The following is a 23,847-nucleotide window of genomic DNA, read 5'->3' on the forward strand; positions in this document are numbered from 1 at the left end:
TAAGAACTAATCCTGCTGTACAACAAGCTCCCCTACCTGCTCCTCCACAGCCGGTTCCCGAGATACCACAAGGTACTAAACTTGTTAGAATTGGTAAAGCTCCTATAGATAAAAATCGAAAAAATGAGGCAGAAAAATTCAGGGCAGCAGTTGAAGATGATCCGTAAAGGGCTGAGTTCTGGTTAGAGTATGCTATCTGATTTTTAGATGAACTATCTTGTACCCCAGCTGAGTGTCTAAAATGTGTTGTGTCATTGTTAAAAGATACAACTTATCATTGGTGGAATACTAAAATTTCTGTCGTACTGAAAGAATATGTTACTTGGGAATTTTTCTAGACAGAATTCCTAAAGAAATATATTAGTTAGAGATTCCTCGATCATAAAAGGAAAGAATTTCTTGAGCTCAAATAAGGAAATATGACTGTGTCTGGGTACGAAAGGGAATTTGTTCGGTTGAGTAAATATGCCAGAGAGTGGGTTCCAACTGAGGCTGACATGTGTAAACAATATGAAGAAGGGCTGAATAAAGATATTAAGCTATTAATTGGGATTTTAGAAATTAGGGAATTTGTAGCATTAGCTGATCAGGCACAAAGCAAAAGAATTGAGTAAAAAAAAACAAGCCGAAAGAGAAGCTCGGACTTTTAGTAAAAGACCCAAGGGGAATTCGCAATCTTTTGTTTCAAAGAAGTCAAAGAAGTTTTATGATCGTTCCACCTTAACCACGGGGTATTCTAGAAAGGGATGAGGCTCCCAATACTATAATTCGAGATCTCTTACTCCATCTGTGACTAGTGTAAGAAGTGTCAATAACCCCAAATTGAGATGTCAGTATTGTAATAGATTCTATTTTGGGGAATGTCATATGAAGAAATGAGCTTGCTATAAATGTAGTTCTCTCAATTATTTCCTCAGGGATTGTCCGAAAATAGTTGAAAAAGAAGTAGATCATATTTCAAAGCTGGGTAATCCTACTTCTAGAGGTAGACCACCCCGATATCCCGGAAATGTTAGTGGTAGCCGATGAGCTACAAAGGATTCAACAGTTAAATCAGAAGTGAGAGCATCAGCAAGGACATATGCCATTCGTGCTAGAAAGGATGCTTCAGCATCGAACGTCATTACTGGTACATTTTCTTTACTTGACATTGATATTACTACTTTGATTGATCCTGGTTCCACACATTCTTATATATGTACAAAGCTGGTATCTATTAAAAATTTACCAATTGAATTCACTGAAATTGTGGTTAAAGTTTCAAATCTCCTGGGCCAATATGTTATAGTGGATAAAATTTGTAAAAATTGTCCACTGATGATTAAAGGTTATTATTTTCTGGCTGATTTGATGCTATTTCCTTTTGATGAATTTGATAAATTTGATGAATTTGATGTGATTTTTGGGAATGAATTGGCTAACCTAACATGATGCAGTGGTAAACTGTAAGCAAAAGCACATTGAGTTAAAATGTCAGAATGGTGAATTACTCCATGTTGAATCAGAATGGTGAATTGCTCCATGTTGAATCTGATAAGATAGAGGGATTGTTTAATGTGATTTTAATTATGTCAGCACAGAGGTATGTTAGAAAAGGGTGTGATGCTTATCTTTCATATGTGTTGGACACTAAAGTATTTGAGTCAAAGATTCAATCAATGCCAGTTGTAAGTGAATTTCCTGATGTGTTTCCAGAAGAGTTACCTGGGTTACTTCCAGAAAGAGAGGTAAAATTCTCTATATTTCTTATTCCGGGAACTACTCCAATATCTGTAGCACCTTACAGAATGGATCCTACTGAATTAAAAGAGTTAAAGCCACAGTTGCAAGAACTCACTGGCAGGGGTTTTGCTTGACCTAGCCACTCACCTTGGGGTGCTCCGGTTTGGTTTGTAAAGAAGAAAGATGGATTTTTGAGACAGTGTATCGACTACAGACAGCTCAACAAAGTTATAGTAAAGAGTGAATACCCGTTGTCTCGAATTGATGACTTGTTTGATCGGCTAAAAAGGTGCCATTGTATTTTCAAAGATTAATCTCTGATCGGGTTATTATCAGTTACGAGTAAAAGAGTCTAATGTTCCAAAAACAACTTTCAGAACTAAGTATAGGTACTATGAGTTTCTTGTGATGCCATTTGGGCTGACTAATGCACCTGCTGTGTTTATGGATCTAATGAATAAAATATTCAGACCGTATTTAGATAGGTTCGTGGTAGTATTTATTAATGATATTCTGGTTTATTCCCGAGATGAAAATAAGTATGCTGATCACTTAAGAATTGTACTGCAAACCCTACGTGAAAAGCAGTTGTATGCCAAGTTTAGTAAATGTGAGTTTTGGCTTCGGAAAGTTAGTTTTCTTGGGCAAATTGTGTTTGCTAAAGGTATCAGGGTTGATCCGAGTAAAATTTCAACTATAGTCAATTGAAAGCCACCAAAGAATGTGACCAAAGTCAGAAATTTTCTGGGATTAGCTGGACATTATTAGAGATTTGTACAGGGATTTTCTATGATAGCTTCTCCGATGACACGTCTTTTGCAAAAAGATGTAAAGTTTGAGTGGACTGATGAATGCCAGCAGGGTTTTGACAGATTGAAAGACCTGTTGACGAAAGCATCTGTTCTAGTACAACCTGAACCAGGTAAGGAATTTATTATTTATAGTGATGCTTCATTAGATGGTTTAGGCTGTATTTTGATGCAAGAAGGTAAAGTAATAACCTATGCTTCAAGACAACTAAAACCACATGGAAAGAATTACTCGGTATATGATCTTGAATTAGCAGCCATTGTGTTTGCACTTAAAATATGGCGACACTACTTGTATGGTGAAAAATGTCATATCTATACTGATCATAAAAGTTTAAAGTATTTGATGACACAAAAAATTTGAACTTGAGACAGTGCAGGTAGCTTGAATTGCTACAGGATTATGATCTGGTTATTGATTATCATCTGGGTAAGGCTAATGTAGTTGCTGATGCTTTAAGCTGAAAACCTCTATTTTCTTTATGAGCTATGAATACTCAGTTGTCATTGTCTAATGATGGTACACTTATAGCTGAATTGAAATTTAAATCTATGTTTCTACAGCAAATCTGTGAAGCTCGGAAAAATGTGATGAATTACAAGCTAAACGAGAGCAATGTGAATCTTGTACTGATTCGGAATTTTAGATCAGATCTAATGGTTGTTTATTATTCAGAGGTAGAGTGTGTGTATCGAAGAATTCAGAGCTTATACACAAGATTTTGTATGAGGTTCACAGTAGTACTATGTCTATACATCCGGGGAGTAATAAAATGTATAATGATCTGAAAAGGATGTATTGGTGGTCGGGGATGAAACATGACATTTCTGATTTTGTATCGAGATATTTGATATGTCAGCAAGTTAAATCTAAACATTAGGTACCTTCGGGATTACTACAGCTAATTACGATACCAGAATGGAAATAGGAAAGGATTACGATGGACTTTGTATCGGGATTACTTTTGTCTCCGAGGAAGAAAGATGCTATTTGGGTAATTGTTGACCGGTTAACAAAGTCAGCATATTTTATATCAGTACGTATGGATTTTTCCTTAGATAAATTGGCTGAATTGTATGTATCCGAGATTTTCAAGTTACATGGAGTGCCAGTTTCTATTATCTCAGATAGGGATCCCCGGTCCACCTCTTGTTTCTAGGATAAATTGTAAAAAGCTCTGGGAACTCAATTCATTTTAGTACCACATTTCATCCTCAAACTGATGGCTAGTCAGAACGTGTAATTCAAGTATTAGAGGATATGCTCCGATGTTGTGTGTTAGAGTTTGAAGGTAATTGGGAAAGATATTTGCCTTTGATTGAATTTGGTTATAATAATAGCTATTAGTCCAGTATTAAAATGGCACTGTATGAAGCTCTGCATGGTTGTAAATGTAGAACACCATTGTATTGGACAATGCTTAATGAGAAAAAGATACATGGAGTCGATTTGATTCGAGAAACCGAAGAGAAAGTAAAAATGTCCATGACAGCTTGAAAGCAGCCTTAGAGAGTCAAAAGTCCTATGCCAATCTTAAACGAAAAGAGATTGAATTTCAGGTTGGCGACAAGGTATTCTTGAAAGTATCACATTGGAGGAAAGTCCTTCGATTTGGTTGTAAAGGTGATTTGGGTCCACGATTCATTGGGCTATATGAAATCACTGAGAGAATTGGACCTATTGCTTTTCGGTTGGCATTACCGCTAGAACTTGATAAAATTCATAATGTTTTTCACGTGTCTATGTTACGGCGATATTGGTCAGATCTTTCACATGTTATTTCTTCGATAGTGATTGAGATTCAGCCCGATATGACTTACAGTGAAGAACCGATTAAGATCTTGGCAGTGGAGACAAAAGAATTGAGAAACAAAAAAGTAGCTCTAGTGAAAGTTCTTTGACAATGACATGGAATTGAAGAGGCTACCTGAGAATCGGAGGAGGCAATGAGGAAACAATACCCAAACCTCTTTACTGGTAAGATTTTTGAGGACAAAAATCCTTAAGGGAGGAGAGTTGTAATGGCCCAATTTCAGTGAAATCAAAACAGTGGTTTCGTGACCACAAATCCAAGCTGAAAAGAAAATTTTATTTTAATATTATGGCATGGTCTATATTATAATAAGAAGGTTGCGTGAAAATTTTGATAAGAAAATTTTGTTGATTTTGTAGTTAATTGATTAAAAAGGACCAAATAAATAACAAAAAAGAAAAAGAAAAGAAAAGTGCATTTCTGGGACTCCATTCCAGTAAATCGGATTCATAAATATTTTTAATAAATATTTATGAAGCTAGTTGTGTAGTTAATTAGGTTTTGATTAAGTGAATTTGACTTAATTAGGAGTAATTATGAAAAAGGGATAAATTGCATAAAGGGTAAAAGTTTAAGTATAGATTAAAGAAAGTTAAAAGGACCAAATAGGAAATTATGCCAATAAAAAAGCAAATAGGAAATTATGCCGATAAAAAAGTAGAGGCGGCATAACTAATAAAAATCATAGATTTTATTATTGGATTATTAGATTATTATATTATTATATTTTATTATTTTATTATTATGTACATTTTATTATTACTTAATGATAAAATATATAATATTATTATATTATATTATATTATAATATTATAATATTATAATAATAATAATATATTATTATTATTATTATTATTATTATTATTATTATTAAATATAAAACAAAGTAAATGAAAAGAACATAAATAGAATAGCAAAACGAAATAGGGGAAAGAAAGAAAGAAAAAGGAAAGGGAAAATAGAAATTTTAAGGGTTCAAACTTAAATTGGTAAGTCAATTTAGCTTATTTTCTTGTAATTTTTGAGTTTGTATGATCCTAGAACAAAATACTACTTAGTATATGTTGAACTTTTGAAAGTTAGTAGATTTTTGGACATGGTTTATGTTGAATTAATTGATGAATTAAGGTTGAATTGATAGAATTTCAAGCTAAAATTGGGTAAATGATTAAATTGAAGAATAAGTTAAAAAGTTTTGTGTAATAGGGACTAAATTGTAAACTTGTGAAATTCAAAGAAAAATTCTAAATTTTTGTGAAACATAAGTGCTATAAATGATATGTGGAAATTTCAACTAGGCTTGAAACAAGGATTAGATTGCATGAATTTTATTTTTCGAGCCTAGGGACGAAATTGGAATTAATGAAAAATTTAGGGGCAAAATTGTAATTTTTCCTAGAGTGTAAATTGAGTCCAAATAAGTATAAAATGTATTAAATTGATGATTAAAATTATTTATTTAGGTCCAAAAAACTCAAATACGAAGCTAGATCGAGGAAAGGAAAAAAGTCTCGGATTAGTAGACTTTGGTATACAAACAAGTACCGAGGTAAGTTCGTGTAACTTAATATTGATTCTTGAAATGTTTGGAGTGTATGATTATAATGTTAATTGAATATTTAATATATAAAATATGATGTTATGATCAATATGTCTTGAGAAAAGGGATAAGTCCCGGTTGAATAAAGGAAATTCTATGGAATATTGTAAAGGTAATTCTGCATGTGTTGTAGATAGGATTTAGCTCGGATGAGTAATCTTGATAAGTCTCTCAGGCATTATGAGATAAAGTTCCATGGGTATAGTAATTGGTAGTAATACCACATGAGTTGCGAACTGCCATAGCTCTGTGTGAGCATCGAGGATTGGTAGTATTCTGCATATGTTGTGGACTACCGTAGCTCTGTGTGAGCATCAAGGTACATGTATAGTAATTGGTAGTAATTCCACATATGTTGTGGACTATCGTAGCTCTGTGTGAGCATTGAGGATTGGTAGTATTCCGCATATGTTGTGGACTGTCATAGCTCTGTGTGAGCATTAAGGTACATGTATAGTAATTGGTAGTAATTCCGCATACGAATTGCCCAAATGATTTAAAAAGGGTAGCTCGGGAGTTATGTACACTTTAAGTGTACTATACGAGTGTAACACCCCTCACCCGTGTCCGGCGTCGGGATAGGGTTCGAGGCATTACCAGGACTTTACATTTTCAGTATACTATCTCGGGTTACAAAATTTCACTAATTTAAAACCTTTCAATCATGAATATCTTGTCCCTTGTATAGGCCTTCGAGACTTATAACATACCTAAAGGCATTGCGGGACAAATTCAGGCACGTTTAATGAACCTTGTGCTCCTTAGGAAATGAATAGTGTTTGACTTGATTGATCTGAAAATGTTCTGTAAACTTTGGCAATGCCTCGTGATCTTATTCCGGCGACAGATACGGGTTAAGGGTGTTATAACTAAACATGTTAGTACTCCTTTAGCAGCCCATTTCAGATTTTCATTGGCTTTGTTTCCGCAATCAAATAATGAGATTGAGTACATGTCACATGTTCCATATTCTAGGGCAGTGAGATCTCTCTTGTATGCTATGGTTTGTTCAAGTCTAGATTTATCATATGCAATCAGTGCAATTAGCAGATATGTGGTGAATCACAGTAAAGAATATTGGAAAGTAGTTCAGTAGATTGTAAGATACTTATAAGGTACTACTGATGTTTGCTTACAGTTTGGAAGAACTAGAAATGAAGTCATTCGGTATGTTGATGCTAATTTTGCTAGAGACATTGCTAAAAGAAGATCTCTCACAGGTTATATCTTTACAATCGAAGGTTGTGCAATCAGTTGGAAAGCCACTTTGCAAACTATACAGTCGCTTTGTCTACCACTAAAGGTTAGTACACGGCAATTACTAAGGCTTGTAAAGAAGCCATTTGGTTGAAGGTGTAACGCCCCAATTTTTGGGAATCCTGTGAATGTTGGCATAGGTTTAATTATGTTAGTGGGCCTCTAGAAGGTCCAAGCTTAAGATAGAACCCGTCAATTTTAGTTAATTTTTGTTTCATAAGAAAAAAGGGGGTGAAATTATGAAATAGAACCTATGTGAAAATGTTTGAAAATGCTATAGGCTAAATTGAAGTGGCCAAATAAATAGGAGTGCAAAATAGGAGGATTTGCATGACAAACCTCCCATTTTACATGAATTGGCTAGCCATCATGTTGTTGTAGACAAAATGTACACTTGATATCCATAATTTATAGTACAAATTGATACAAATTGATAATAGGTTAGGTAAATGTTCCATGATAATGGGTTAGGTAAATGTTTCATGATAATGAGTTAGGTAAATGTTTCATGATAAGAATTTCATGTCTTTTGTATTAAAGAATTAAATGGATGAAATATAAAGTTTTATTAAAAGAAAAAGGGGTGAAAAGAACAAAGTTTTGTCCATCTTTGTTCATCATAGCTGAAAGTTAGAGAAGAGAAAGGAGAGGAGAAAGCTCTTGAGTATTCGGTCATTAGGAGGAGGAAAATTGAAGGTAAGTTCTTGGTACCTTGCTTCTATTTTGAGGTTCATGAGTTCTTCTTGATTCTACCTTAACTCTTGAAGTATATTTTGATTTTTAGTTGTGTTGTGAGCATTTAGTCATGAATTAAAATGAAGGAAATGATTGTTGTTTCATGTTCTTTTGATGAAAATGGAAGATAGGTGAAGTTGAGCCAAACAAATGAACATGCATGTGCCTTAGATGCTAAAGGAAAAATCAGCTAACATGTTGTGCTTTAAAATGATGAAATGGAGATTATACTTAAGTAAAATCATAGATATGTGATGATTGATTGGTGATATACATGTTTAAATAACAAGCATGCAAGTTAGATGTGAAAGAGTGATTTGGTGATAAATCTGCTTGGGACAGCAGCAGTAATGTGACTTTGGAAAATCACCATAAATTGTGGGAGATGAGTTAGAAGCTGCATAAATTATGTAATTAAAGCTTAATGAGTCTAGTTTCAAATGGAATAAACAAGAACATATTTTGAATTCTGTACAATGAGAAATTTGATTCGTAATGAAGAGTGGTCAGATTAGTCAAACAGTGAAACATGGGAAACTTTAAGAAAAAATCTGGTATTGATTGGCCATACCAAAAATTCTGAAAATTTTATGGATAAAAGATATATGAGTCTATTTTCAGGGAAAATTAACGGCACTTGATTTGGAGTTTCGTAGCTCCAGTTATAAATAATTTAGTGACTGTTGCTCAGGAAGACAGCTTGCAGTGAAATTATGATTATGTGGTAAACATTGACAAAAATTTGTTAATGAGTTGCTTATTGTTTCTTATAAGCTTACTATGATCTGTAGGTGTGGTTGGCCGAATATTGTAAGGGATTAATACGTAGTTCGTATTTGAATAGTTAGATTAACGTGTTAGTAATCCAATTGTAGGCGGTTCGTGTGTGGATCTCGTCAAAGATATCGTCGCAAATGTGTGTAATCGACACCCTCTCATAGACTAGATTGGCAAAAGTGAAAAGCGAAATGGCGAAAAGCCGGTATTTTGGGAATTTGCGAAAAGCGAATGCTCGTAAAATAGTTGAGTTTGTATATTTGGTAATCTAAAGTAATAAACCGCAGACGCGCGATTTCAGTACATTTTGATAATTTGGGCTTAATGGGCCAAAGATCGAGTTCATGGGCCAACGGCCCAATTCGTAAGTATCTTGCTGTAAGTGTTCGATAGTACGTAAATAGTTAGGATATGCATGAAAACCCTGAAAGTAGCTAAATTACTATAATACCCCTATGTATGGAAAATTACTGTTATACCCCTAGGTGCAAAATTATCGTTATACCCGTAGGGTTAATTTTGACTGAAAAGCATAGCGATCTGATTCTGTATGATGTATGCCATGATTATATATCTGTTGCATGGGGACATGGGTTATATTATGGAGGAAGCGTTCTGGTGGCTATACCACATATATCTGTTCTGGTGGCTCTGCCACGATTATCTATATCTGGTGACTCTGTCACATTATTCGCTCGCACCATGCTGCAAATTACGTGGTGTGTAGCGGTTGGGTGGGTCGAGTTGTCTCCCCACACGGTGTAAGGTTGGTACGGGGTGTATACGGTTGGATATGGTTGGGTTTCGCATAAACATGTAATATCTGCTCGCTCATTATGGGCCTATAGGCTTTATTCTCAATTCGCTCGGCTAAGGCCAACTTATTCTATTTCGTGGTTTAAGCCGATATAGGCTATGGTTGGGTTAATTTACACACCGAGTTTCCCAAACTCACCCCTTTTATTTTCATCCACGCAGTAATCCCCAACCATAGTGGGGTTGGAGCCGTGAGGAATTGAATGGCCAATTGCTCGAAAGTTTGATTTTCTTCCGTGAACTGGACATCCTTTTATTTACGTTTGAAGTTTTGGGTTTTAAATGTAATAAGGGCGCTTATTTATTTTTGATGGTTTTTTTTATATGTATTACTAAGATAGGTAATACTTATTTTAACAGTTGAAATTGGATAGCTTTAGGGTGCGTTTTCAAAAACAACAGTTGATTTCAAAATAACACGACAACAAGCAAAGCTTCCGCAATGAAAGTAATTTCCAAAATTAATCACTTTTCCTAAAAATTACTTAATCAAATCGGTTTCCTAGAAATATCCATGACGTTAAAGTGTGGCAATGGCGGTATGCATGTCTAGGATTGGATCCGAAGGAGCTTGGTACTTAGCAAATCCGATGGACTCACCACCTCTTTTTCGGTTTCCTACCGGTGCATGACTTCCATTCACTTTAACCTATAATGAAATTATCTTTAAAACACTAAGTAAGTTTTTCGGATCAACAATATCAAATGTTTTGAACGCTTCGATGTGGCATGTCGGATCCGGTTATAACGTCTGAACCGGGTTTGGGGTGCTACAGAAGGGACTCTTTAGTCAACTCAATGAAAACCTTCAAATCAGTACAACATTTTGTGACAGTCAGAGTGCAATCTTTCATACAAAAGAGCAAATGTTTCATGAGAGAACAAAGCACATTGATGTTCAATATCATTTTGTTCATGATATTATTGCTCGTAGTGATATTGTTGGAGCAAAATTAGTGCTCATGAAAATCCTATAGATATGATGACTAAGTCACTTTCCACAACCAAGTTTGAGCATTGCTTAGACTTGGTTGGTTTTTATTGTTGAAGTTAAACCCTAAAGAGGTTTTTATAGAAGAGGTGGAGAACTTGTTTGTTGAGAGTTCACGATGAAGAAATTGTTTGTTGAAGAATTCATGTCAATGTGAAGATTATTAGAATTGAGTGATCCAAATCCTTGTTAAAATAAAACACAGTGGTAAAATAAAATAAAAGTAAAATCCATGTAGAACTTTTATTTTATTTTAATATAAGGTTTTTCAACCTTATTACAATTCATCTATTTGATATTGATTAAAATACGGTGTTTCAACCTTACTACACTCCTTCTATTAGAATACGGTTTTTCAAGCCTATAAATAGACATAGTCTACCGCTTTTGTAATCATTCGAATTCGACATAGTGAATTATCTTCTTCTCTGTCCGTAGTTTTTTTTCTGAAAGAGTTTCCATGTAAACTATTTGTGTTCTTTATTTTTCCTTTCTCTTTTCTTTACCATACATTGTCATTATTGACATTCTATTTTTCACATGAAAAATACTTCCCTGTGGTTTCTTTTTATGTTTGCCATGCCAACTGCATATTGATAACCCCCAATGAAAGTTTAACTCAACTCACCTCTCATTTCATAGGGATATTATGTGGGAGAATGAAATGCTGAAATTTCATGAATTTATGGAATTGATCTCATATGCATATTTGGAAGAGTATTTTTTAAAAATTTGTTTTCATGTAAAAATAATCTAAAAAAATTTAATACAAGCTCGAGTTTAACATTTTAAATTTGGGTACATTTACCTAGTCGATGCTTCACATAACAAAACGCTGTTGAAGTTTGCAGAGTTGGATTTCATCTTGTTATAAATTTCACACAAAGGAAGAGCTAAGCCAGATATACAGGCAATATATTACTCCTGCATCATTCAATATTAATTGTTTATGCTAATTTAAAAGGATTAATTGATACCTAATAATGAATTATAGGCTAATGTGAGTTTTGTTTCAGGTGGGGGAAAAGTTTAGACTTAGCTACAAAACTGCCTTTTGTTGGAGATAGATTGGTAGAAGGTTACTTTTGGATATTGGGAATGTATTTTGAGCCACAGTACTCTTTTTTTAGAGAGATATTAGCAAAAACAATTGTCATGACATCAATAATGGATGACATTATGACGCAAATGGCACACTTGAAGAACTTCAACTCCTCACGAATGCAATTCAGAGGTTAGTAACTTGTAGATTTACACACGATTCAATTTTAAATCTGAAAGTTCATTATGTTAATTCATGTAATCATGTATAAAAACATTATTCAATATGTTTGATTTTGAATTTTTCTCTAACTGATTTTTCGGGTGGGATGCTGATTATATAAATCATCTCTCAAATATATGAAGTTATTTTACAAGCCATTATTAGATTTTTATGGAAAATGGAAGAGACAATGATTAAACAAATAAAATTATATCATGTCAAATATGCGAAAGATAAAGTACATTCGTTTTTATCTATTTTTAAATGATTTTACATAAGTCATAAAAATAGTATCCTTTTCTCATATATCATATGAGAAAAGTGTCAAATATGAGTAGGTTTAACAATGGGATAAGGTGTAGTAGGACTATTCACCTCGGCCCCATCCAATTTTTATATCTCTCGCCTTGACACCACCATCTTAATTGAAATTTTATATCCAACAAAAACAAAGTTTCTCAACTTTACCCAACTCACGCCAAAAATATTAAATAATTTTTATGGTATATTACTTTTACATAATATCAAATAAAATGCATATTATAAAATCATATAAGAATTTAAAATGTCTAACTAAAAATTATTAAAAAAGTTAAAATCTTATAAAATTTTATAGAAATTTAAAATTTATAATTAAAATATATAAAATTAGTTATGAAATTTAAAAAAAAGGTATATTTTGGTAATTTTAAGATAGGATCACGATGCAAGTTTAATCAAAATCTTATTTCTGCCCGAACTCTAAAATTTTAATTGAAAATCCATTTTCCTTGTCTCCAAATCCAATTTTCATGAAAAGAAAGTATGGTTTATAGGGTTCTATCGAAACCTATGGGTTTGGGTTAATTTGTTATCCCTAAATTATATAGAGATATGTTAAATATGAGAATATTCCATTTTATAAAAAAATATCTAAATTTGAAGTATTATAAGTTGGTACTTGTATACTCTAAACTTGAAATTTATTATGACCTAAAGGTAATGGCTTTTTATTTATTTATTTATTTATAGTTTAAACAATTGTGTGAATCTTATTTTGTGGATGCCAAATGGTATAATGAAAGCCATGTACCAATAATGGAGGAGTATACGAGGAACGCAATTTTATCTTCTCGTTTTATGATGTTAATCATCACATCTTTTGTTGGAATGGGAGATTTTGTGACAACTGAGATTTTAATTGGGCATCTAACAACCCTAAAATCATTGATGCTTCTTCCATTGTTGGTCGTCTCATGGATGATGTTGTTTCACACAAGGTACTTTCTTTTTGAATTTTTCAAGAGTATTTTCAATAACTTATATTTGATGAATAAAACTAAAATAATTATATAGTTTAAGCAAAAGACTGTGCATCGACTGTTGAATTCTACATGAAAAACATGCGGTTTCAGAAGAAGCAGCATGTAGTGAATTGAAGAAGCAAGTGGAGAATGCTTGGAAATATATAAACCAGGAATTGATATTTAGTGAGATATACAAAGCTATTCCAGGGCCGGTTCTTACACGAATTCTCAATCTTACAAGGGTCACTGGTTTCTTTTACAAGAATGGAGATGGGTATACACATGTTTGGAAAAAATAAAAAAGATGGGATAATCTTTACTCATTGATCCAATCTCAGTCCCTTATTGAAGAATTAAGAACCTATATCATCTAGCAATCCTTTTCGTATTTGTGTTGCTTTTATATGTTATATTGTGTTTAAGATGTTATTTAAATCCTATAATGATCTAAGCTTGGCATCTTTGGTTTAGGCTTGAAACAGCGTTCAATAGTGTGATTGTTTTGTAGTGTTCCGGTTCATGGAGTTGATCGTGATACTTAAGTAAGGCTCTTTTAGGTAAATGATCTTGGCATAGTACAAAGCAAGGAGGGTGTTTTGGCTATTATTTTCAGTTAAATTATTAGCTTAGACATCTTTTGACCAAAATTATTACTCTTAAAAAGCACATCATTTAAGGATTTTTAGCAGCACTATACTGAAATTAAGATATTGATAAATCAAGAAAAGATATGTTGAAGACACTCAATGTGAGTAAATTCCGTTATTTGAATAGATTCCTTATTCTTAGTAGACTACAACGTTAAATATAGAATGAGAGTAACTGACACCTAATCATTTGATTGTATCAAATGCAATTTATGGAGTAACCTATTTGATACTGTCTAGAAATCGATCTACAGGACTAAAAATTTAATTAGAGAGAAAAATAAATGAAAAGTATAAAATGCCACACAAATATTTTAGGTCTCTAAGATTTATATAATACTTTGCAATATGACAGCACTAACACTAACACTAACATGTTCCACGAGTTTTTTTTTTTTTGTTGGCCAAATAAAATTTATTAGAAAAGATAGAATCCACTAAACAATGATCATTGTATCACCTAGAAACCAGGATTATTGAGGTGTGAAATTTTATATAACACTTTTAAGACACATAAAATTACACAAATACTTAACATGGATTATTGAAGAATTGGTGTTATACTAAAAGCAACACAGATACGAATCGGATCATAAGATTGAGTAGATTCTTAATTTCCTTATGCAGTAATTTATATTGAAACAATGAGCAAAGAAATGGTTGCATCCTTTGTAAATTTCCTGACATGTGTATCCATATTCATCCTTATAAAGGAAATCAATGACCCTTGTAAAATTGAGAACTCGTGTAAGGACCGACATTGGAACGAGCTTAGGTGTCTCACTAAATATCAACTTATGATTTATATCTTTCCAAGCATTCTCCACTTGGTTCTTCAATTCATCGTATACTTCTTCTTCTGAAACTCTATGTTGTCTCATTTTGCATTCAACAGCTGATGTACAATGCCTTCTCTTGCTCAAACTGCATAAATCGAAATCATTTCTTCTATAAAGATTGTTACAGTTTGAAGAATTAGAGCAAAGGTAGTAAACACTAGGATCTAAACTCAAACCTTTGTATTGCATCTGTAAGGAGTTGAAGTTCTTCAAATGCGCCATATACATCATATATGTCATCCGTGTTAAAGACTAGGTTCAAAAGTATTTGATAGAAGGAATAGTAATGATTAACTTCTTTTCTGATTCTTGATTACTTAATTTCTTTGTACATTTAGTGGTTGTATTTATAGAGAGCTCTTAGCCATCAACTGCTCTTTAACAAACTTCAAGTTGTATAACAACTTGGCTACTGACTTGTTAACTGACTAACTACTAACTCTAACATTCACCCATTTTCTCAACGGGCAAGACGCGAAAAAGATTTCTAAACCGAGTAAAAGTCGTCACTGACAGAGGCTTAGTGAAAACATCTACTACTTGATCACAGACGGGAACTTCACCAACCAAAATGGACCCATCCGCAACTAGCTCACGAACAAAAAACGAGTCGAGCTTGACATGTTTGAACTTAGAATGTAAGACAGGATTGGCTACAACTGCAACAGCACTAGAGCTATCGCACCAAATATTTGGGATATCGTCAAACTTAATTCGTAGTTCCTGAACCAAGGAAAGAAGCCAAGTAACCTCACTAGTGGCTGCAGCAAGGCTTCTATATTCTACCTCGGCCGTGGAGCGAGAAACCACTTGCTGCTTTTTAGAGCACCATGACACAAGAGTGGATCCAAAATAAACACAAGACCCTGAAGTGGATCGACGGTCGTCAAAATCTAGCCCTCAGTTAGCGTCAGCATATGCAACTAAAGAAAGCCTAGCAGTCGGACGAAACACAATCCCAAGGTCAAGAGTCCCACGCAAATACCATAAGGTGTGTTTCAGGGCAATCATGTGAGTGGTGGTAGGATTATGCATAAATTGGCATATCCTATTTACTACATATGCAATATTGGGCCTAGTAATTACAACATACTGGAGCACACTCGTAAGGCTCCTATACTCCGTTGGATCTTCTAAACGGTCGCCATCCTTCTTGGAGAGATTGGATGAGCTAACCATTGGAGTGTGGACACTCTTTGCGTCAGTCATGGATGCTCAAGAAAGAATATCATGTATGAACTTGGTCTGACAAAGGTGAAGGCATCCTGAGGAAGAGCGTGTCACCTCTATGCCAAAAAAATAGTGTAAACTACCCATGTCCTTAAGCAAAAATTCATCAATTAACAACCGAACAAACCAATCAATAGTCGTAGACACGCTTCCAATAACAATAATGTCATTAACATATACCAGAACATAGAGTGTAGAGTCAGTTGTAATCCGAATAAACAAGGACACATCAGACTTTGAGACAACGAAACCAACAGACACAAGAAAATGTTTTAGCTTTTCAAACCAGGCACGAGGGGCTTGTCGAAGTCCATATAGAGTGTAACACCCCAAACCCGTGACCATCACCGGATTTGACCACGTGGTGTTACCGGGCTTACTTCCCTTATTTCTCTCTTGGAATTATTTAATTTCTGTTCCAGGCAGGCTAGCTAACCGCGTCACTGTCACCTTAAAAATCATATCTCGAGTTCCAGAACTCGAAAATGAGTTCCGTCAATTTTCCCTGAAACTAGACTCATAATCCCATCTACACATTTTTTCTAGAATTTTCGTTGGGCCAATTAGTACAGTTTATTAGTTAAAGTCTCCCTGTTTCAGGGTTCGACTACACTGACCTTTGTGTACTACGACTTGGATATCTTCCTGTACAGGGCTCCAACACTTATGCCATTTGTTTCTAGAGAAACTAGACTCGTAAGGGAATCTGCACATATAGATCATGACTTCTAATTCTCTCTGGTTAATTTATAGTGAATTTTCAAAGTCGGAGCAGGGGATCCAAAACCGTTCTGGCCCTGTTTTGCGAAAACCTAAATATCTCTTAAAATACAGCTCATACGGTTGTTTCGTTTCATCCATATGAAAATAGATTCATCAAGGTTCAATTTCATAATTTATTCACTATTTAATTCTACTTCTACTATTTTTAGTGATTTTTCCATCTCACCTCACTGCTGCTGGCAGCATCTGGTACTAAAGCAAACAATGACTATTTCATAATTCTTCCATGGCCAACTATTTCATCATACATAATACAAACTATGGCCACCTTATCAAAATTAAGGTTTCTAAGGCTCGTGCCTATAGGTTTTAGATTCACACTCAACCGACCACATAGGCCATTTTCGCATGGCTTAAAGTTTACAACCCGAGATTCAACAAAACAAAATAGCCTATACATGCCAAATGTTCTCCTAGTTCAACTACGAAGACAATACCAAAAGATTTCCAGCCGGTGTGATGACTTCAACGATGGTTCCGAGCACGCATAAACGATACGAGTCCAAGAGACCTAAAATGGGTGACAAGAAAACACCGAGTGAGTTTATAACTCAGTAAGTCATAAGCATTTCACAACCATCCGTTACTAAAATTATCATAAAATGAAATAACGAAACAAGGCCCAGCGTTCCAGCCATACCGAACTACCATAGTTCCTTAGACCTTTCGGATCAATGTCATACCAAGTCATACATTTACATTTCATATACTATTCAATAGGATATTTGAAGCAATTTCCATTCATCATTTCATTTCCACAACAATCATGCAATTGAAATCATCACATAGATTTAAAACTTACCGACTCAACCCTGAGCATGAACATAGTATCTATTAGCCACGAACTCAAGGTACTTACTCTTTCCGCTGTCCATACTCCACTCGATGAAGACACACCCTCCATATAATTGTTCGATCGGAGATATATATATATAGAGAGTACGCACACACAGTGCTTAATACTCTATTTCGCACACTTAGTGCCATGTGATTTAAGCCCGCACACATAGTGCCATACCCTTCGAGCTCGCACACCCAAAGGTCAGATATTTCCAGCATGCACACTTAGTGCCATATATTTCCAGCATGCACACTTAGTGCCAATCTCGTCACCGTACACACGTATTGTTCAAGACACTTAGTGCCGAAAGCAACTTTCTACACATTTCACTATTTCTTTTACATTCAACAATGTCATCATTCCATACACATACATTTTCATTTACATATCATCTCATTAAACACAATTGCATAGATATTATGATCATTTAAAACAATACCAAATATATGCTTAATGACTTACCTTATATTGGATGAAACGATTTCCAATAGACTACTCGATTATCTTTGCTTTGCCTTTGTTTGATTCTCCCTTTGATGTATTGATCTCCTAGTATAAATACATTTAGTAGTTAAATTTCTTGCTGGATACTTATGTGTATAATTTAATGGTTTTCACTCCATTCACAACTATCCTTGTTCAAAATATCAAAACCTTAGCCAACATTCAATTAATGCATCAAGGCGAATGTATTATCACTATTAAGGTAACCTAGTCTCAAGTATTTTCAATTCTAATGTACAACATCTCAAATTCCCATGACCGATCACACCTATTCTTACTTTCCAATATCCAAATAATCAAAATCACCTCCTAAACACAATAGTCATGGACAATGCCGAATCCTCAAGTGTTTGAACATAAATTATTTTACTAATATAAACATTCACGAATCATATTCATAGGAAGACCGATTTCTTTCCATAGCACATTCATCATCCATACTTAGATGAAACAACCAAAATCCCTTCATTTATACCCTAGCCGAATGCTCCAATCATCCATACAAATTACAAATTTTGCATGGCTAAGTAGGAGCCATTTAACATGCAAGAAAAATAATCATAGGAGAAGAATTTATCATTCTAAGTAAGCTCCTATCTCCAACACTAAATCATTCGGCATTTTGCCTAGACACACACAAGAAATCTCAACTTCCTTGACCTTACCAAGAGTGCATCCACCATTCAACTTAGCATGATAATGGCATCAAGGTATCAACCAAAATGTTTTGTTAGGCTCCTTAGCCAATTCTAACTCTCCATCAACCCCAAACCCAACCATGAAATAGATAAAATTTAGGCTCATCACCTAAAGGTTGTATATACATCTAAAGGTACCCTTGAACATACCTTGATCTAGAAGACCACCTTGGCGAATCTCCTTCTTCCCTTCCTCTAATTTCGCAATAGCAAAAGAAAGAAAACATGAACACTTTTTTTTCTTCTTCTCAAGTCATGGCAATTGTAACAAAATGAGAAAGGATGAACAACAAAATTTTTCTCCTTTCTTTTCCTCAACTCACGGCAACAAGGGGGCATCCACACTTTTTTTTTTGTTCATCATTTCCCTTTTTCTCCATTTCTTTATTCTTTCTAACATGATCCATTAACTAGACATGTTTGAAACATGTTCCTTTGCCCATGCTCTTTATTTTATTATTTCTAACATCCACCATTAGCAAAACATGTTCAAGACATGTTTTCTTTTGCCCATCTTCATTACCATGGCGGCCACTTCCTATAGTTGGCTAAATTGACATGCAAATCCCTCATGTCTTTACTTCATGCATTATTTGGCCACTTAAAATTCACCTATCACATTTTCAAGTCCTAACACATGGGTCCTTTCTTATGAATTAGCACCTAATTAATAAAATCAAGGCACGAAATATTTATGCATACAAATTCCACATACAATAAGCACGAATATAACACCTAATTATTCTTGTGACTCGGTTTTGTGGTCCCGAAACCACTCTCCGACTAGGGTCACATTAGGGGTGTCACAACTCTCCCCACTTAAGAGATTTTCGTCCCAAAATATTACCGTAAATAGGTTTGGGTATCGTTCTTTCATAGAGTTCTCGAGTTCCCATGTAGCTTCTTCTATCCGTGTTTGAGCCATAACACTTTTACTAACGGAACTTTCTTGTTTCAGTAACTCTTTCACTTCCCGAGCTAGGATACGAGTGGGTTCTTCCTCGTAACTCATATTGGCTTGCATTTCAACCTCGATGGACTAATCACGTGCGATGGATCGATCTATAGCGTCAAGCATCGAAACATGAAAGACGTCGTGAATCTTTTCGAGTTCAGGTGCAAAATCAAACGATATGCAATCGGACCGACTCGCTCAGATATCTCATATGGCCCAATGAACCTCGGACTCAATTTGCCTTTACGGCCAAATCGAGTATCTTTTTCCAAGGCGAAACTTTAAGAAACACTTTATCTCCCACCGATACTCGATGTCTTTTCGTTTCAGATCCGCTGCACGACTTCGACGATCGGAGGCTATCTTCGACTTTCACGGATTACTTTCACTTTTCGTTCAGCATCTTTAATCAAATCCACCGAAAATTTTGCTTTCACCGAGCTCGGTCCAAAACAATGGTGTACGGCATTTACGATCGTATAAAGCCTCGTAAGGCGCCATCTTAATACTTGTTTGAAAGCTATTGTTGTGCGAATTCAACCAAAGGTAAATACCGTTCCCATGAGCCACTAAACTCAAGGATGCAACATCTCAACATATCCTCGAGTATTTGAATTATCCGTTCGGATTGACCATCGGTTTGGGGTGAAAAGGTGCTAAAATGCAGCTTGGTACCCAAAGCCTCTTGCAATTTCTTCCAAAATCGCGATGTAAATCTTGGGTCTCTATCCGACACGATAGAAATAGGCACCCCATGCAATCGAACAATTTGGGAGATGTATAATTCGCCAATTTATCGAGCGAAAAATCCATGCGACAGGATAAAATGAGCCGACTTAGTCAATCTATCAACAACAACCCAAATCGCATCCTTCTTACTCGTTGACAATGGCGATCGGACACAAAGTCCATGGTGACTCGATCCCATTTCCACTCGGGTATCGTGATCGGTCAAGTAATCCCGATGGCACTTGATGTTCCGCTTTCACTTGTTGACATATCGACACCTTGAAACAAATTGAAATGTCTCGTTTCATACCGGCCACCAAAATTGGCGTTTCGGATCATTGTACATTTTAGTACTACCCGGTGGATTGACATTCGACTACTGTGAGCCTCGTTCAAAATCATCGAAACAAGTTCCGAATCCCTTGGAATACATAATCGACCCTTGAACGTCTAGCAATCATTGTCGTCAATCTGAAATTCTGATTCCTCATTCGAAACACATTCGACTCGTTTAGCGACCAATTTAGCGTCGACCTTCTGAGATTCAAGTATTTGATGAATCAATAACGATTTGGCCTCTAATTCGACTACTAGCACCTCCTCGAGTGAAACGGATAGATGAGCATCCATCGCTCTCAAAGCAGACAGTGCCTTACGACTTAAAGCATCGGCCACCACGTTGGCCTTTCCTGGGTGATAATCAATGACAAGTTCATAGTCCTTCAACAACTCAAGCCAACGTCTTTGTCGCAAGTTTAGATCTCCTTGAGTAATCAGATATTTAAGACTCTTATGGTCCGAATAAATATGACACCTTTCTCTAAACAAGTAATGCCGCCATATCTTCAAGGCGAACACTATGGCTGCTAGTTCAAGGTCATGGGTCGGATAGTTTCTCTCATGCGGCTTTAGTTGTCTCGACGCGTAAGCCACAACTCAACCTTCTTGCATCAACACACAACCTAACCCAATCAAGGATGCGCCATCAGATATGACAAACTCTTTACGGACTCAATTGTACTAGCACCGGGCCTCGGTTAAACAGTTTTAGTCGATCGAAACTTTCTTGACAACGTTCGACCACTCGAACTTAACATCTTTTGGAGTAGTTTCAGTCATCGGTGCAGCTATCACCGAAAAACCTTTCACAAATCGTCGATAGTATCCGCAAGCCCAAAAAGCTCCTAACTTCGGTAATATTCCTTGAAGGTTTCCAATCAACTATGGCTGAAATTTTGTTCGGGTCCACTCGACACCGTCGCGGACACCACGTGCCCCAAAAGCTAACCTCTCTCAACCAAAATTCACATTTCTTGAACTTTATGATAATCGCTTATCTCGTAAGATTTGCAACACTAGCCTCGTGTGTTCAAAGATGTTCAGTTTCATCTCTCGAATAGACCAAAATGTCATCAATAAATACAACTACGAACCGATCCAAGTATGGCCTAAAAATTCTATTCATTAAATCCATAAATACCGCAGGGGCATTAGTGAGCCCAAACGGCATCACTAAGAATTCGTAGTGACCGTACCTCGCTCTAAAAGTAGTCTTGGGTATGTCCGATTCTCGGACCCTCAACTGATAGTACCTCGACCTCAAATCTATCTTTGAAAACACTGAGGCTCCCTTTAATTGATCAAACAAATCGTCAATTCGTGGCAACGGATATTTGTTCTTTATCGTCACTTTATTCAACTGACGATAGTCGATGCACAATCTCATAGTTCCATCCTTCTTTTCACAAACAATCTGTGCGCCTCATGGAGAAAAAATCGGTCGAGCGAAACCTCTATCCGTCAATTCTTGCAATTGAACCTTCAATTCCTTTAATTCCGTTAATGCCATACGATACGGGCTATTGAAATCGGCGTAGTACCGGTACAACCGATGCGAATTCCACTTCTCGAACCGGTGGCAATCCCAGAACTCCTCGGAAAAACATCCAATACTCACAAACCACTGGTACCGATTCGAGTTTCCTTTCCGTCTCTTTACTTTCAAACACATACGCAAGGTATGTTTCACACCCCTTTTTCACATACCTCCGAGCGGTCATAGAAGATATTATCGTTGGCACTCCTTTTAAATCAGTAGACTCGACTCGGACTACCTCGTTATTTACACTCCTCAAATCAATGGTTTTCCTTTTGCAGTCCACCACTGCATCATGTATGGTCAGCCAATCCATACCAAGAATAACATCGAATTCATCAAATGGTAGAAGCATCAGATCGGCCGGAAAACAGGATTCTCGAATTATTAGGGGGCATCTCTTGCACACTTTATCAACGAGTACATATTGACCCAAAGGGTTGGACACTCGAATTACGAACTCAGTAGACTCAACAGGTAGAGTCTTACTGGATGCTAAGGTTTCACATACATATGAATGAGTAGAGCCGGGGTCAATCAATGCAATCACACTAGTATCAAAGAGAGTAAAAGTACCAGTGATAACGTCAAGGGAGGATGCCTCCTCTCGTGCGCGGATGGCATATGCTCTAGCAGGAGCACGGGTCTCGGATCGAACACCAGTGATCGAGGCTCCTCTCGATTACCACCCCTACCTCCGTAAATTCTCGGGGCCTACCTCTCAGCCGTCGTTCCACTAGGTCTTGCACCTTGCGCCTTATTACTCTCATCTAGCTCCGTACAATCTCTAATGAAGTGGTCCTTGAACCGCATCCATAACAGCCCTATTAATGATTTTACCCCAACTTCACCTAGGTGTCGTCTTCCACATTGGGGCATTCGGGTCTCTCTTGACGATTATTGCCCACACTAGCTATCAAGTAGCTCTGAGTCCGTCAATGGTCGGGCTCGATGGAAATTCCCGCATCGCCTCGACTTATTAGTGTCCTCCCCGAACTTCTTTACCGCCGAGAACGGAGCTTTACTCGCGATCTTTTACGATAATCTCTTGCTTCAAATTCAACCTTCTTCTTCTCCTTTCCAAGTTCTTCCTCCTTGCGTGCTCGTTCGACTAGTGTTACGAACTCCTTTATCTCCAAAATACCCACTAGTAGCTTTAACTCTTCATTCAATCCTTCTTCAAATCTTTTGCACATAGCAACCTCATCAGCCACACACTCTCGGGCATACCGACTAAGTCTTACGAACTCATGTTCAGATTCAGATCTTGTCATACGGCCTTGCTTGAGTTCCAAGAATTCCTTACGCTTCGATCGATGAACTGTTGACTAATGTATTTCTTTCGAAATTCGATTGAAAGAAATCCCAAGTAACTCGTTCGTTTGGGACTATGGAAATTAAAGTCCTCCACAATAGTAAGTGAGTCTCGAACAAGGATATAGCACACTTAAGACATTCATCGGTGTGCATAGTTCATCTAACACTCGAATGGTGTTATCGAACCAAAACTCGGCCTTTTCGGCATCATCAAGAACTATGGCCTTGAACTCCTCATTTGCGCTTCCTAATCAGGTCTGGTGGTTTACTCAGCCTCACAGGATCAAGAATCGGAGGCATTGCGGGCTCTTGGGGTGCGAGATTTAAATTCGGGAATGGTTGGACAGCCGGATTGGT

General features: G+C 36.1%; 1 pseudogene; it reads left to right on the top strand.

The window, feature by feature from the left end:
- Positions 1-11,222: 11,222 nt before the first annotated feature.
- LOC108471831 (sesquiterpene synthase 2-like) lies at positions 11,223-13,420 on the top strand (annotated as a pseudogene).
- Positions 13,421-23,847: the final 10,427 nt, after the last annotated feature.

The sequence above is a fragment of the Gossypium arboreum genome, chromosome 11 (assembly GCF_025698485.1).
Source record: "Gossypium arboreum isolate Shixiya-1 chromosome 11, ASM2569848v2, whole genome shotgun sequence".
NCBI classification, from domain to species: Eukaryota; Viridiplantae; Streptophyta; class Magnoliopsida; order Malvales; family Malvaceae; genus Gossypium; species Gossypium arboreum.